The sequence below is a fragment of the Canis aureus genome, chromosome 10 (assembly GCF_053574225.1).
Source record: "Canis aureus isolate CA01 chromosome 10, VMU_Caureus_v.1.0, whole genome shotgun sequence".
Taxonomy (NCBI): Eukaryota; Metazoa; Chordata; class Mammalia; order Carnivora; family Canidae; genus Canis; species Canis aureus.
Window position 1 is genome coordinate 34,491,250 of NC_135620.1, and position 17,427 is coordinate 34,508,676.

Genomic DNA, 17,427 nt, shown 5'->3' on the forward strand with positions numbered 1-17,427 from the left:
TTCTAAAATATGTTTGATACTAGAAATACTTGTTATATTATTTCTAATTAAATCTCTTAACTGTGAATGCAAAAAATGTTTTTAGACATATTTGAGTTTAACACATTTTTAGTAATGTTAATTGAAGTTAATTTTCCCCTCCTATCAGTGAGAAAGATTGAATGCATTTGTAACTGACCTCTCTTAGGAAAATTTTTGTATAAATAGGTTTGCTATAGAGCTGAAGATCCAAGAGGAGAACTCTAGGAATGAAATTCTTTTATATTCTTTTATCATGAGTTTTAGCAGATTTCAGTATCGATCAATTCCTTTTAAAAACTTCTAACAATATAAGAAACAGACATATTAGGATAAACCAGTCAACTTAAATAACATATTGGAAATGTATCATTGAGCCAAAAGCACATCCCACTTTGCTGAATTCTGATTACATACTTGAGACTCTGGCTAACACTCATAAAATAAGTAAAGCAATCTTTAAAATACTATAATTTATTTAAATAATTAACTGACAACTTTTAACCATGTTGCTTTCTCAACATTTTACATGATGTTACATGCGTTGTTCTTCATTTACATTAATTATGGTTACAATACATGTAGCTCACACATTAAGTAATGGAAGAACAAAACATTAAGTTACTGAACTTCAGTAATACTATTAGCAATTAAAACATGTAATATAGCACAATGCAGGGGAAAGAAAAATATATATACGAGAATAATTTGGATCTTATTTTTTTGTTTTGTTTTGTTGATGTATGGGTACATATGTGTGTGTCTATTGCAGAGGGATAGCCTCAAAATTCTTTTCAACAGAAATAAAGGTAACTATAATGTCTCAGTTTGTCATTTTCTGATATCTTCCTCTTTATTCATCTTCTTTCTGGGTCAGGCAACAAGACAGAATTTGTTCCCAGGAGACCATAGCATGTTTTTTTTTACAGACTATAGAGAGGAAAATGTTTTTCTCTATTGGGGCAAAGATTGTCAGGTATTTACTGAAGCCCATTTCCCTTCTCTCTGGGAATGCACCTAGACTGCATTTTCAGTATCCCTGGGGATAGAGAAGTCAGTTATAATTAAAGTAATGATACATCTGAGCGGTAGGTGAATTTTTTTTCTTTGTGTTTACTGCCTTGTTTGGACTATAAAATCCTTCTATGTATCCTCCAACTTTCTCTTCATGGAAGCAATCTATAATGGAGAGGTGCTAGGAGTTGACTGAGAGAAAAAACAAGGAACAGACTCTTAACTATAAAAAACAAAGTCATGGTGACCAGAGAGGAGGTGCGCGGGAGGATGGAGGAAATAGGTGATGGGGATTAAGGAGAGCACTTGTGACGAGTACCGGTGATGCAGAGAAGTGCCGAATCACTATATTGTACACACTATATTGTACACCTGAAACTAATAAAACATTGTATGTTAATTAACCGGAATTAAGATAAAAACTTAAAAAGAATTAGGGGTGAAACAAAGACAATTTTATCATTGTTGAGCTACAAAATAAGGGCATGGAACAGCATGCAGGGCAGCTCTTGAAAGGCCTATATATAAAAGAGAAGAAAACTTTTCTGAAGTAAGGTCAACATTTTGTAAAGGTTTCTTCAAGTCTATCACTTCTTAAGAGAGAGCTCTTAAGCCCAGAGTCTCTAGGAGAGTCACGAGGCTATAGAGAGAAAGCTGAATGAAGTTCAGGGCTACTAAAGCAATCCAATCTTGAGGAGACAAGATCCTATAGAAAAAAAAAGAACTGCAGAGAAGTGAGGCCAAATCTGTCCTAGCACCCCACCCACTTCCCCAAAGAATTTTCAGTTGTCTCAGACTGTACATGAGGCTTTTAGTATACAAGTAAAATACACCAGCTAAAAAGAAATAGGACTATTAAATACCTTCAGGAATTCCACTGTGCTGGGAATACAAAGATCAGAGTTAAGAAACCACCAGGTTATTATTTGAGCCCTCATATGGGATGCATCTTGAGTAAAATCAAACCAAAAATGATATACCTTAAAAAAATTAAATGCAATGTCTAATTATTGCTATCCTCAATTGGAATAATGATCAGACTACTTATAAACTCTCATTGTAGGAAAATGACATCAACCAAAGTCTCTAGAATAGCCTTTTCCAATAAAATTTTCTGTCACTGTGGAAGCTGCCCTGCCCAAATGTGTAGCCACTAGCCACATATGGCTAATGAACCCTGAAAAATTATCTATTATGACTTAGGAACTTAATTTTAAATTCCATTTCACTATTTAAATTTAAATTTAAATAGTCACATGTAGTTCATGGATATTTTACTGGGCAGTGCATTTTTTATCAAACAATATCTGGCATTCATTCAAAAGTTATATATAACAAGAGATCGGACTAAATAATAGTAACTAAGAGGTTAAAAACAAAAACAAAAACAAAAACCAAACAAAAAAAATCATTAAAAACAACCTACCAGATACTACACTTTCTGGAGTTTTCGGGTACCTGTACACTTGATTTATTAAGAAAGTTAGTCAAAAAGAAACAGGAAGGAGAACGGATATGGGATAGGAAAGGGAAAGAGGCCAAGCCAGGGGTATGATCTCACATGGAATCCCCATCTCCTGCTGCCACAGGAAACTCTGGCTTGTAAATAGCAGACGGGCTTGTCCACTACCTCAGAAAATGAGCCGTGCTTTTAAATTCTTTTATCAATATGTCGTTGTTGAATACAGGATACTCAAGGGGGACAAAACTTAGCAAATGATTTTGGTTCTTTCCATGCCTGGGCAAAATAAAGTGGTCTAAAGAAGTTGCAGTATGAATTATTGGGATTGAAGTACAGAGAAGCTGGGGGATGAGCAGATAAAACTTAATTAAACAGATATTCAACTGCTGACAGCATCCTCTACAACAGAAGGGGAATCCACACTCTGGCAGCATTCTCTAAAGCAATATTTTTCAAAATGGAGTACCTAAGCCTGTAGCATCACCAATACCAAGGAACTTGCTAAAATGCAAATCTTCAGATCACCATTGTCAATCTTGTCTTTTATTTCTATACACTAGTATTTTAAGTATTATTTTAGAATCTGTGATAGGGAATTCCATTATGTGAAGCTCCCATTAATCTCTCTCTCTCTCTTTGGTCTCTTTTTCCTTCACTATTCTTTACATCAATATGTTTCCTTATATGCCAAATTACTTTTAATTCAAAGCTGGATTTTTGACATCATATTATTTTGATTTTTCTCTGTCTCACTTAGGATTTATCATTTATACATGAACCACTCTATGTATTTCAAGTAAGAATTTGAAGCTTAAACTACAATTAGAAGGGCTGGGGGACTAAAGGTTAATGAGGATGTATTGGTTTCTTAGAAAATTGGAAAGTTCAAAATCTCAAGAGAGGCAGCACAGGTGATGGTAGCTTCTGAAGCACCAGAGGGTACAGATTCTTAGGGAGATGCTTGAACAGCCCTCGCAAAAACCCCACATTTATCACATACATATGCCACATGCTTGCTTTAAGCTTTCACCAAAGAATAATAGCTTATTTTTCATACTCCACTTTCCATCTCTCGGAAGTTCTTTTCATCAGCTAACTCTAACTGAAACCCTGCTGGTAGAAAAGCTAAGAAAAGTAATTCCAATCTTTCAAATCTTTTGACACAGAGGGAATTTTAGAATGTTGGAATGAAATGAAACTGTGCCAAATAAAGTATCTGGACAGATATTACTATTATATTGTTTGCTTTTTTTTTCCCCTACCAGTAACCTAGATGGTTTTCTTTACAACACACCACCTAAGTATAGGTTTGAAAATAAATAGTATACATTTTAACTTCTCCTAACAATCATAAATGTTGGTTAAGGAGAATTCTGAACGCATGGAGATGCTGTTGAAGTATAATACTGTGTTTAGAAATAAATATTTGGAAAAAAATATCAGCTTTACTTGGATTATTACTCATGTCACATGGGATTGGTTTCTTCATTTCTTTAGCATCCTGCCTTGTATACTGATACATCTTAATAATATATCTATCATCATCTTCATCAAAAGCTAAGGTCTGACTACTCTTTAAAATAGAACCTTGATTCTAACAGGCAGATTGGGCCCATTTAGCTCAAATAGCTCTATTAGACAGCACATGAATTCTTTTGGAAATAAGAACTTTATAAAGATAACAAAGATTTGTTCAGAATAACTGAGCCTATATGCTTTAAAAAGAGCTATAAATATTTTACATTACATGGTTTTGGACTTTAGATAAAAGAAAGTACTGTTTCTTTCTGTGCTGATACATTTTTCCCTCCCTCTTCTTCCAGTGGCAAGTCAGTAAAAATTTATTTCTCTTTAGTCTCAAGAAACAGTCTTGTTATGGTTCAAGTCAGTAACATTTCATAAAGTAGGGATAGTTTGCATTTTCCCTGCTATTCCAAATAATCTTAATCTAGAGGACTACTTTTGCTTTCATGAAGCTAGATTTATAAATAAATTTGGAAATCTCCCATACCCTCCCCCAAAATGTCTATTTTCTGCAGTGTGTGAGATGACCTAGAATTGTCTTGACCAAGTTTTATTTGTCACGCTTTGTAAAATATGTTAATCAACTAAGAACTCAGTGAAAAATGCAAGTACTTTTATCTACTTCAGTGTCTTTTTATCTTAAGCTAAAGAAGTTGTCCTCATGGTCAATTTTGCTTTACTGAATCTTACCCTGAGGTTTCAGACCAACATTTATTAATAGAAAACAAGTATTTTTGCAAATTATTATTCTACCTTCATATACTCCTCTCAGACACATGTAAGAAAGAGTAAAATCTTTGACTAGACTCAGGTATTTGTGATGCCCTTTGGCCAAACAACACCTGTGTCAGTTTGCCTAGAACTGCCTTAACAAAGTATCACAAACTAGATAACTTAAAATGATATAAATGTATTGTTTTACAGTTCTGGAGGCTAGAAGTCTGGAATCAAGGTGCTAATATGGTTGGTTCCTTCTGAAGGCTGTGAGGGAGATTCTGTTTCATGCTTCTCTTCTCACATTTTGTGGCTCCCTGACAGTCTTTGGGGCACTTTGGTTTACAGTTACACCACATTAATCTTTTCCTTCATCATCTCATAACATTGTTCCTATGTCTATCTCCCTGTCTCAATTTGCCCTTTTTATAAAGATACAATCATATTCGATAAGGGCCTACTCTAATGACTTCATCTTCATTTGATCATGTGCAAAGAACAGAAGTATTAGGATAGATGCCTAATTGAAGATGATTCCACTACCATCTTTCAGTTTAGTCCTTCTGTGCATAATATAATAATAAGCTGAAACACAAAGATCTATTTTAATTTCAACACAGAAATTAAAAAAAAACACTTCAAAGAGATAAATTAAATATAACAATAATGTTTAATTCATTGACTATATTAGGTTAATAAATAGCTTGATTCAAACCATAAAGGTAAGTCTTCCTCCTCTTTTCTGCAGCTGAGAATGTTAGATCTATGGGACGTCTGGGTGGCTCAGTGGTTGAGAGTCAGCCTTCAGCACAGGGCATGATCCTGGAATCCTGGGATCCCGTCCCTAATCGGGATCCCTGCAGGGAGCCTAATTCTCTGCCTATGTCGCTGCCTGTGTGTGTGTGTGTGTGTGTGTGTGTGTGTGTGTGTCATGAATAAAAAAATAAAATCTTTAAAAAGAGAGAGAGAGAACATTAGCTCTAGCACTCTAATAGAGACAATAAATATGGTCATGAGCCAGTGGAAAGCAGGGAACTAGCTACAGATAAAAACCGTGTGCAGCGAAAACTAGGAACAGAATGACCTGTCCCTCCATTAAAGATTGGAAAATCTCTCTACAGCATTCATTTCTACACCAGTGCAGGAAATCATGTCTTCTATATAATGATCTGAGCGTGGAAAAGAATTGACAGGGATCCCTGAGTGGCCCAGCGGTTTGGCGCCTGTCTTTGGCCCAGGGCGCGATCCTGGAGACCCGGGATCGAATCCCAAGTTGGGCTCCCGGTGCATGGAGCCTGCTTCTCCCTCTGCCTGTGTCTCTGCCTCTCTCTCTCTCTCTCTCTCTCTGTATGACTATCATAAATAAATAAAAAATTTTAAAAAAATTGACATTTCCCCAGTACTGAAAACCTGGCTACAAATTAACATAAAATTATCATAATCATAAAATTAAGAACCATATGAGAGCATTCATTGATAATGGAGGTATCAGACCCAACAAAAAGGAGATAAACTCTATGAGAAGTGGAGGTAGTAAAATGTTCTACAAAATCTAAAAAAATGTAATGAAAACACTGTAAGGGTGAGAGAAGAAGTAAAAATTATGTTAAAATAATATATACTAAGAAATACCTATAGACTGACTGCCTGGATTTAATTTCCAATTCCAATCTTTGTATAATAATGGATACTCTTCTTGCCTGCTGTGTGCTTCAGTTTATCATCTGCAAAGTGGGGATAATTACAGTATCTACTTCATTAGATTGTTGTCAACAAACACTAAAAATCTGAAAATGTGCAGTCCACAGCTTCTTCCCATAAAGTAATGAGCTTAGAAATGAGAAAAAGGAAATATTTTTTTTAAAACACAAACTACTATACAATCTATAGTAAAGGTAAAAGAACAATTATTATAGAAAGTACCAAATATTTTTAGGCCTGAGAAAGAAGGCAATTAAAATACATCTAAAATTGAAAGATGCAATTATGATAACTGCACTAAAATGTATAGTTTTGGGGATCCCTGGGTGGCTCAGTGGATTAGCACCTGCCTTTGGCCCAGGGCATGATCCTGGAGTCCTGGGATCTGGTCCTACATCGGGCTCCCTGCACGGAGCTTGCTTCTCCCTCCACCTGTGTCTCTGCCTCTCTCTCTCTCTCTCTCTCTCTCTCATGAATAAATAAAATCTTTAAAAGAAATAAAAAGTTTAAAAAATAAAAAATAAAATTTATAGTTTTAGGTATTTTTATTGGAAAAGAAAAACCTTAAAAGTAATGAGTTTGCTTCCAAATCTAGAAGTTAGAAAAAGAATAATAAAATAATCCTAGAGAAAGTCGATGGAAGGAACCAACAGACTTAAAGACTGAGATTTACAAAATGGAAAATAAAAGAATGGTAGGAAACATTAAAAAGAATGAAAAGCCATTCTTCATTAAAAATAAAAATTAAAAAAATGACAAAGCTGGATCTTTGAAAGAAAACAAAAGAAGGCATAGATTACCAATATCAGACACTAAAAGAGAGGACATGGAATAAAGGTGAAGAATAAAAAACAAGATTGAAAACATACAGAAAATTATCTAGAAAAATAGACTTAAGCAAAAGAAAAAATAGAATTAAGCAAAATAAATTTAAAAAGAAAATCTGATCTTATTACTGTTTTAGAAATTTAATCCATAGTATATATCAAACTAAAAAAAAGTCGATAATTATGCCAGAGTCCATAAGCTGAATAAACTACAAGAACCAAAATAAAAATAATTAATAATAATAATAATAATTTATGGAGAAAAAAGAAAAAAAAAAAAGAACTCTTGCTTACATAAACTTCCAGAAACTAATAAAAAGGGGAAAGTATTTAAGTTCACTTAATAAGGTAATCTTATCCAGATGAAAACCAGACAAGGGCAGTACAAAAGAAAATTTACATTCGCGTTTATGTTTAAATAGAGATTAAAAGAAAATCACAAGTAAGATACAGGAGACAGCATCAAGCAATGTTTTAAAAGTACATTCTAATCCTTTATGGGGTTGTTCAAGGAATGCAAAAATGTTTTGTTATTAGAAAGTTCTTTAATGCGGGAGACCTGGGTGGCTCAGCGGTTGAGCATCTGCCTTCGGCTCAGGGTGTGATCTAGAATCCCAGGATCGAAGCCCACATCAGGCTCCCTGCATGTGGAGCCTGCTTCTCCCTCTGCCTCTGTCTCTGCCTCTGTCTCTCTCTCTCTGTCTCATGAATAAGCAAATAAAATCTTTAAAAAAAAAAAAGCTCTTTAGTGCAATTGTGCAATTTACCACATTAACATTAGAGAAGTTGCTACATTTAAAATTATACTGGAATACAAAAATACACATTTGATATTAAGCCAAAAACTCATAATAAAAAATAAAGTCTCAACAGCTTAGGGATAGAGAGTAATTTCCAAAACCAAATGAAAGGGAACTAGGAAAATTCTAAAACAAACACAATACTTAAAAGCAAAATATTAGAATATCTTCTCTAAGATCCATAACATTATATGGTTACCTGATACCAGGGTTTACAATCAGTATTTCTTGGAGACTTTATCCACTAGCATTAAAAAATAAGTAGTAGCTACAATAATAGAGAGGAAAAATATTTAGACAATATGACCATCAATAAAAAATTCATTAACATATGAAGACTATATTAAAATAAGAGATTTCAAGAAAATTGTTGGATACAACATCCATATGAACAAATTGACAGCATTGCTATTGGTAATTTATAACTTCATCAACATCGAGATACACCAGTGGATATAAGACAGAAGTATTTGTTTTCATGGAAATTAGAAATCAGAACATGTAATTAAAAATTCCTAGTAACAGCCAATAAATAATTTAATTACTTCAATCATTTGATAAACTTTAGTCATTTTTGCCTTTTTTTTTTGAGATACATCTGACATATAACATATCATAAAACTACCTCTTCTAAATTGTACACATCAGTGGTTGTTAGTAATATTCACAAGGGTGTACAACCATCACTCCTATATGGTTCTGAACTTTTTCTCACCCCCAAAAAGACCTGCTATCCATTAGAAGTCACTCCCATTCCCTTCATTTCCTAGTCTGTTAGCCAATACTTTTTCTGTCTCTATGAATTAGCATATTCTGGAAATTTAATTAATTAACTAAAGACATGGGGAAAAGGGGCAGAGGGAGAGAAAGAATCTCAAGCAGACTCTGTGCTAAGTGTGGAGCCAGATGTAGGGCTCTATCTCATGACCTCGAGATCATGACCTAACCCAAAATCAAGAGTCAGATGCCCAATACACTGAACCACCCAGGCACCTGGAAATTCCATTTAAATGGAATCATACAACATGTGACCTTTTGTGTTGGTCTACTTTTGCTTGTCATAACATGTTATCTGGATATAGAAAAATTTGAACCCTCATACTTTGTTAGTAAAAATGTAAAATGGTGTAGCCATGTGAAAAACAGTTTAGTTGTTCCTCAAAAAGTTAGAGTTATCATATGATCTAATGTAGAATTTTTGTCTTTTTTAAATTCAATTTCCAAATAATTGACCTAACCTTAGTAAACAGCCACTCCCTCACTTGCAGTTATTCTATAAGCCCACAAAAGGCAACATAATGTAGTATTTGAACACCAAAACTCTGGGAGCACCTGGGTGGCTCAGTTGGTTAAGCAACTGACTTTTGATTTCAGTGAGGTCATGATCTCAGGGTTATAAGATCGAGCCCTGAGTAAGGTTCCATGGTGGGTGTGGAGCCTGCTTAAGATTCTCTCTCTCACTCCATTTGTCCCTCCTCCCGCACCGCTAGTGAATGCTCTCTCTTTCTCTAATAATAATAATAATAATAATAATAATAATAATAATAACAAATACCCAAACTATAAAATCAGGAATATCTATGTTTAAATCTGTCTTACCATTTTACTTGGTGTTGACCTCTGTAAAATGTCAATAATATTACCATCTTCAGTGGGTTGCTATGAGGACCAAATAGTTAATTCATATAAACTGTCTAGAATGGTGCCTGAAAGAGAGCAGCAACTCATTTACTCAGCAAATACTTTTGAACTTCAGTTATTCCATCTTACATTATCTTACATGCTAGAGATATAATGATGAGAGAATAAACATATTTAAAAAACCCTCACTCTCCATGTTTCCATTCTATTGAAAAAAACATGCATTTTTTTTAGTTTTATTTGTTCATGAGAGATGCAGATAGAGAGAGTCAGAGACATAGGCAGAAGAAGAAGCAGGTTCCCTGCAGAGAGCGGGATGGCAGACTTGAGCCTAGGACCTGGGATCATGCCCTGACCTGGAGGCAGATGCTGAACCACTGAGCCACCCCAGCAACCCAAAAACATGTACATTTTAATGTTATTATGTTTCTTTTATTACTTTAAATGCTGATATATTAAAAATAGTATATATTTATAAATCTAAATATAATAAAATCAGATGGTGATAAAGTTTATGAAGAAAAATAAAGCTGAAAGTAATAGAGAACATGTGTGTGATATATGCAAATACGTAGTCATGGGTGTTACCTTTGTGAAGGTGACATCACTGCAGAGACCTGAATGAAATAAAATGCAGATATTTATAGGTACAACATTAGAGCATTAGAGACAAAGTAGAGACAAATGTGAATTTCTTGATGGCATTAGTTCTGGTGGCCTAGGAATAGCATGGATGCCAGAGTGGATGCAAAGTGATGGAGCTGCAGGATGATAACAATGAGGTCAGAGAGACAGAATCCAGCAAAGTAGAGGCCTGTGATAGTTGCAGGACAAGGAACAAGAGTGTGGTTCCTTAGGTCAAGTAAAGAAAATAGAACCAAAAGGAGGAGGTGACCAACTGTCCCATTTTACTCAGAAATCTCCCAGTTTTACCATGGATACTGAGACATCTGGTCACTCACAAAAGAATACTGAAAACTGACATTGGAATTGGCAACACAGAAACCTTTCTTGCCCTTCGTAAAAGTATGAGTAAAATGGAGGGAAAGCCTGATTTTCTTAAGTATTCAAGAGAATATAGGAGGAAATACCAAATTAGGTTCATGAAGAATACAGTCTTTCAGAATTTTTCTATAAAGAGAACAGAAGAAGGGAAAATAGATCATGGGTTTTCAGTTGTTTTTCTTCATTTTTATTAAAAATATTGAACCTGACCCAACTTCTTACATTCAATGACTTTCTTAATTCATCAGTATGGTGATATACCACCTTTTAACATTTGTTCTGCTTTAGACTAAATGTTTGTGTCCTTCCAAAATTCATCTGTTAAATCCTAATGCCCAATGTGATGGTATTTGGCTTTGGGAATTTGATTAGGTTATGAGGACAGAGACCTTGTGACTGGGGTTAGTGCCCTTATGAAAGAAGCCCCCTTTCCTCCTTGTGAGGACAAAGCGAAAAAAGGGCCTCCTATGAACAAGGAATCAGGGCCTCCCCAACACTGAATCTGAGGATATCTTAATCTTGAACTTCATAGGCTCCAGAATTGTGAGAAATAAATTTGTCTTATAAGCCACTCCTTTTGTGATGTTCTATCATAAAAACCTGAATGAACTAAGACACTCCCCAATAATTCTTAGAATTAAGGAATTTTGGAGAAGCCCCTAATATTTAATAATCCCATTTGAAAGTCCTTCTTTCTTAATTGTTTTGAACAATTTGAATTCTATATTTTCTTCAAGGCCCATTTAATTTTTTTTAAGATTCTATTTATTTATCCATGAGAGACACAGAGAGAGAGGTAGAGACACAGGCAGAGGGACAAGCAGGCTCCCTGCAGGGAGCCCAGTGTGAGACTCAATCCCAGGATCTGGGATCATGCCCTGAGTCAAAGGCAGGTGCTCAACCACTGAGCCCCCCAGGTGTCCCATCGAGGCCATTTAAAATGTTGTTTTCCTTGAGATTCAATTATATCCTCTAATTTTTTGTTTGTTTTTGTGGTGTTTTTAATTGGCTTTGACATATATCACATTCCTAGAGCCCTAGTAGATCTTAAACTTCTGGGTAGTGACACATTTCTATTTCTTCTGTCTCCTGTTTTATTCTCAGTGCATATATGTATGAATATATGTATGTATATATTATATACACACCCCAACCAAATGTTTGCTAGCTTGATTCAGTTTGAGGATGCAGTTCTAGTATATCTGAAGTGCTTTACCGTTAGGTTTCAAAAACCAAGGAAGTCTCAGTTCTAAGAGTAATGGATGAAGATATACTGTGTTTTGGGTGAATTTACAACATAAATCTTCTAATGGGCATGCCCAGATTCTCTCTGCAAAGTTATCTGACTAGGTACTGCATGTAGGTTCAGTACGTTGCTTTAGCTGAACGATGCTTTACTGCCAATACCCACTTCATTATTATTTATCTCAAAATAATAGAAATACATTATTCTCTCTTTTCTGTGGTGATGTTCAAATAGCGAGCCCAATTGTAGTGTTCTGTTCTTCTCCTAGAGCTGTAATTTAAATTCTGAGATACTCAGAATGAGAAATTAGAATGCCTTTTGCTTCATTTATAAAACCTGACAGCTTAATTCCAAATACTTTGGAGATTTAATTAATGAGAAGTGAATCAACCCTTCAACATTAAAAAGAAAATCTATAATTTGGCCTCATCTAGTGAGCAGAGCAAAATGTCAAATTATTGTAGGCCAATGGACAGGATTTTTTATAACTTTTATGATGTAGATGTTTCATAATAATGTCAAAACTTCTGCTCTATTAAGCCAGCATGTAACTGATCCAATACAAATTGCCCATGACACTAAATTGTATTGATGTCTTATCACAGAGATAAAGTTGGCTGTGGAAAGTGGGCCATGCTCCATCTGCAGCAAAAGAAAGATATTTGGGAAATCAAGTGACCAAGCTACTTACCCCTTCTGGAATTGCTTGCCTGTTGCAGCAGCTCTGAGGTATACTTGCTTAACCTTGAGTAATAAGAGTCGAAAGATCTAAATTGAAACTGACAGTCAGGTTTTATATGGTAATTTTCTATTTGCTCCTGCTTCTCTTTTTACTCAGCTTTTAGGTATATACAGTGTATCCATTAAAAGCACTCTAAGTTTCAAATTCTGTAGGATCAAATGCTTGGACTAGACAGCAAATGAAAATGTTGACAAATGTGATTTGCGCAAGTTGCTGCATTTATACCACTTTCCAGAGTATGTATATTTCTCCTTCAATTGTCAGAAGTAATTAAGAGCTACAAATAATTTGATAATAGCTCATTATAATACTATGTGCATGTATTTGCAATTATAAAAGATTTTGATATCACAAAGCCTTGAATTTACAAATCATGATAAGTTTTTCCACAATTATATATTTATGGAATATAGAAAAACACAAAAAGCTGGGGATATGAGAGATGGGAATATTTTGTTTTTATGAATGGTCAAATGAAATACAAATATTTAGCCAAGGTAAAGCAATGTTGAAAATAACTTTTCAAGTAAATAAAAAACTAAGGTGGAGCATAAGGATTAGGAACATTGTTTAATGCTTAAAAAGGCAGTGTACAAAGGATAGAGATCATAGGAAGGTGTATTTCAACTCAACAAAAGAAGTATGCTCGTATGTTTATTTAGCATTCTTTCAACATTGAGTTGGTTGGTTGGGGTAGGAAGTGACTTTTCCATCTCTGGATATTTAAGCAAAGCATATGGGATTAAAGTAGGGGTTTTCAATCTTGTTTTGACTATGTCTCCTACTACAAAATACCTTTAACACTGCCCTTAATAAACACATGTAAGCTTTATAAATATCATGTAAATGATATTTGTCATTGATACCTATGATATATTCTGATACTATTTATACATGTTAAAAAAAACTAGTGTTATGACTCTCAACATTTATTTTTGCATATTACTAATATTTCATAACAGACTCTTGGAAAACAATAAAATAAATATTCCCTTAAAACTTTCAGTCTTATGATTCTTTCAAAATAAAATAATAGTACACAACAAAATGATGCAAACAAATCCCCATAACAACTTTGCATCTTTATTGTTTGAATCAGCTAAATCTGACTTATAACTGACACAGAGCTGGAAAAGATTGTTTCTCAGTCACATGCTGGAGGTCTTAATCCTTTCTAGAATCATATCTGAGTCTTTGGAGGCCCAGTGTCTTAGTCCATTCAGGTTGCTATTTAAAAAATATTACTAGGTAGCTTGTAAACAACAGAACTTTGTTTCTCACCATTATGAAGACTAGGAAATCAAGATTAAGTTGCCAGAATGGTCTTATTCCAGTAAAAACTCTCTTCCTGGTTCATAGCCAGTACCTTCTCCTTGAGTCGTTTCATGGTAAGAAAAGCAAGGAATCTCTGTGGGTTTTTTCATAAAGCACTAATTCCACTTATGAAGGCTCCACCCTCATGACTTAAGCACCTCCCAAAGGCCCCATTTCCTAATGCCAGCATCTCTGAAGATTAAAATTTCAATATATGAATGGGGGGAGTGCACATGAACATTTATACCATAGCATCCAGAAATTCAGGAGAAGGCAAGGAAAGAACACTAATCACCAGTGTCAGAGTCACCCTTGAAGTGTTCATTGCCCCAAATCCTGTGGATCTTGAGATGAACAGCCCTGCTAACTCTAGAAGAATAGACAAGGAATCTTCAGTTTCAGCACTCATAGCCACAGTTCTGAACATCTGGTTCCCTTGACAGGAGAGACTGGAAATCTCAGTATCTGTGATGGAACAAACCATCACAATCTTGGATGCATAATATGTGTATTATGTTAAATGTATAATCAAAATAGAATACTACCAAAATGTGGCAACCCACTACTCTATTTTTGCATATATCTTTATTTTGTACTTTTTTGAAAAGTTATATGTAATTCAATACCCCTTCATTGTATTAACATTTAGTTAGTTGCTAGTTTGGGTAAAATCATGTAAATAATAGTGACTTGAGGTTATACTATAAAAATAATTGATACAAAAATATCATAGACCTGATTTAAATTCCCGTGTATTCTTACTTCATGTGCCCGAAAGTCATCGTTTTCCTTATCTGTAAAATAGTTCTCAAACCTGTAGGGTTGTCTGAAGGTTAAGCCATAGAAGAGTGCTTATAACTGTCAGAGCCAAAAGAACTTACACAGACATGACAACATAATGTAATGTGATGTCCTACATGGAACCCTGAACAGCAAAAGGACATTAGGCAAAAAGTTAAGAAAATCCAAATAGAAAATAGACTTAAGTTAATAGTGTATCAAAAAAAATAATAATGATGTATCAATATTGGTTCATTAATTGTGACAAATGTACCATACCAATTTAAAATGTTAAAAATAGGGAAAAGTATATGGAAACCCCCCAAACTATCTTTGCATTGTTCTCGCAGATATACAAATATTATCAAATTAAAAGTTTATTAAAAAGAATGCCTTAAACAAACCACACAATTATTTAATACACATACAAGGACTTTGTGGATATGTAGACATATTATATGTATTCGTATATTCAAAGGTATTGATTGAATATATATGTATGTACACATAAATAATATATGTGCATGCATATATGTTCCAATACTCATAAAAATGCACATATATACATAGCATGCTTACATACACATGCAAATATAGGAGAGATGGATTTCTAATAAGCTTCTCTCCTCAATTTTTGAAAGTTCTCAAAATTTTTGCAAGTTATATGAAATAGAATAGAATGAAGAGATATTTAATTTTTTCTCTAATTTTAAATCTTGAATTTCATAACAGATTTAATGAGGACTTCTTAAGTTTCTAAGATTTCACTAATGATGCAGGTATGGTTTACATAAATCTGTATTAAAGCAGTGATTAAATCATCTTCTGAAGATGATAACCAGTTTGTATTCCCTTTTTTAAAAGATGTTATTTACTTATTTGAGAGAGAAACAAGGAGCAGGGGGAGGGGCAGGAGAAGAAGGGGAAGCCGACTTCCCACTGAGCAGATCAGCCCCACTGACCTGAGCTGAAGGCAGAGGCTTAACCAGTTGAACCACCCAGGCACCCCAATCAGTTTGTATTCTGAAAAGGGTATGATTTAGTAACAGCAGACCAAAGGACTCTACTGAAGGCCTGTATCTACAATTCAGCTTAATTGGCTATTAGAAGTTTCATTCTGTTGATATTATTAATTCAGAAACCTGCATTCTTATATAACAGCTAATTGCCACTTGACATTTAAGCAAATTTTATCTGTTTTTATTTTCCCCTTGGGCCTCAAATTATTACTTTATATTATTAGGTTTCCATTTCCTGATCTAACTAATATAGGTAAATCCACAATACTGATGTCATTTAAAAGTAACATTTAATAATATAGCCTAACATCTCTTTTCTAACATTAAAATACCAAAAAACTGCAAAATAGCTTTTTCACATTCACCCATCTCCTTTCAACATATGCAGTCAACAGACATCACAATATTAGGAACACATACTTTGGAATTAGAATTGAATTGAGATATTGTCCCTGCTATTCTATTTGTGCAAGTTTTGATTTTCTTACCTGAATGAAATTAAGCAATGATATAAAATCCTATATATCCTGAAAGCATTAAATAACTATTTGAGATAATGTGGCCATCAGCCCAGGTGCCTTCTTCCCAACATTCACCAACACCCTCTCATAACCACTTCATGACAGAGTTCTATTTATTATTCTTTCTCCAATGTACTCAGATTTCTTTTCATCCAGAATTAACCTCATGACTATCTTGTTGGATTTTTTTTTAAAAGATTTTATTTATTAATTCATGACAGACACACAGAGAGAGAGGCAGAGACACGGGCAGAGGGAGAAGTAGGCTGCATGCAAGGAGTCCCATGTAGGACAAGATTACAGATCCCAGGATCTTGCCCTGAGCCAAAGGCAGACGCTCAACCACTGAGCCACCCAGAAGTCCCGACTATCTTGTTTTAATTCTCCTTTGTGAATTTTGAAAACCACTAGATTTAATATTTTACCACCATGTACTTCGGCAATTCTCTATCTGAAGTAGTATTTTGGCTTTCATTACAAGCTTTTATCATATCTAGACTCCATATAATACTGTGTTATTTAAATTTTACCTATATAAAATTATATCATAGAAATGAGAATTCCATTAGATAAAATATTATGGTGTTAGAATAAATTAAAAATCCCTTTTTACTTATTATAGTAAATAGTAAATAGTTTATTTTAAATCTGTGTAAAATAATTAAATTTCTTAAAGATGATTTTCTTACTATAAAGAAGTACTAAAAGATGTTACAGCAAACAGAAGACCATTTAAAGGTTAGTCATTTTTAGTTAAAAAAATGTAGTTAAAATATATCATACAAAGACTAAGGAATGATGCTTTTATCCCCTGATTACTTATTTTGTAATGATTTGAAACCCTCCTATAATTTGTATCCTTGAAGTCAGCTTGCCTATGGAAAATCTAGATTGATCTGCATGATGTAAACATGAATGCAAGCACCAAAAAAGGAAATCAAAAAAGTGATAATAAACTAGAATATTAGGATAAAAAAAGACTAGGATAAATTAAGATGAAATTGCATACTAAAGCATATACAATCCAAAAGAAGGTAGGAAGGTGAAAATATAATGAACAAAAACATATTAGACAATAGAACATGAACAGCAAGGGTAC

The 17,427-nt window shown here is 34.1% G+C and overlaps 1 long non-coding RNA gene across 2 annotated transcripts in view; it reads right to left on the reverse strand.

Moving 5' to 3' along the window:
* The window catches only part of LOC144321641 (uncharacterized), a 101,010-nt gene extending 86,131 nt beyond the window's left edge, over nucleotides 1–14,879 (reverse strand). The window contains exons 1-5 of one of the 2 annotated variants that reach the window (XR_013387234.1): nucleotides 14,744–14,879; nucleotides 12,644–12,696; nucleotides 10,290–10,318; nucleotides 9,660–9,766; nucleotides 8,103–8,328 (exon numbers count right to left, since the gene is read on the reverse strand). This is a non-coding gene — a long non-coding RNA (uncharacterized LOC144321641). Of the gene's footprint in view, nucleotides 1–8,102; nucleotides 8,329–9,659; nucleotides 9,767–10,289; nucleotides 10,319–12,643; nucleotides 12,697–14,743 lie in introns of those variants that run through there. The other variant, XR_013387233.1, reaches the window with a different exon arrangement.
* Between the last annotated feature and the right edge of the window lie 2,548 nt (nucleotides 14,880–17,427).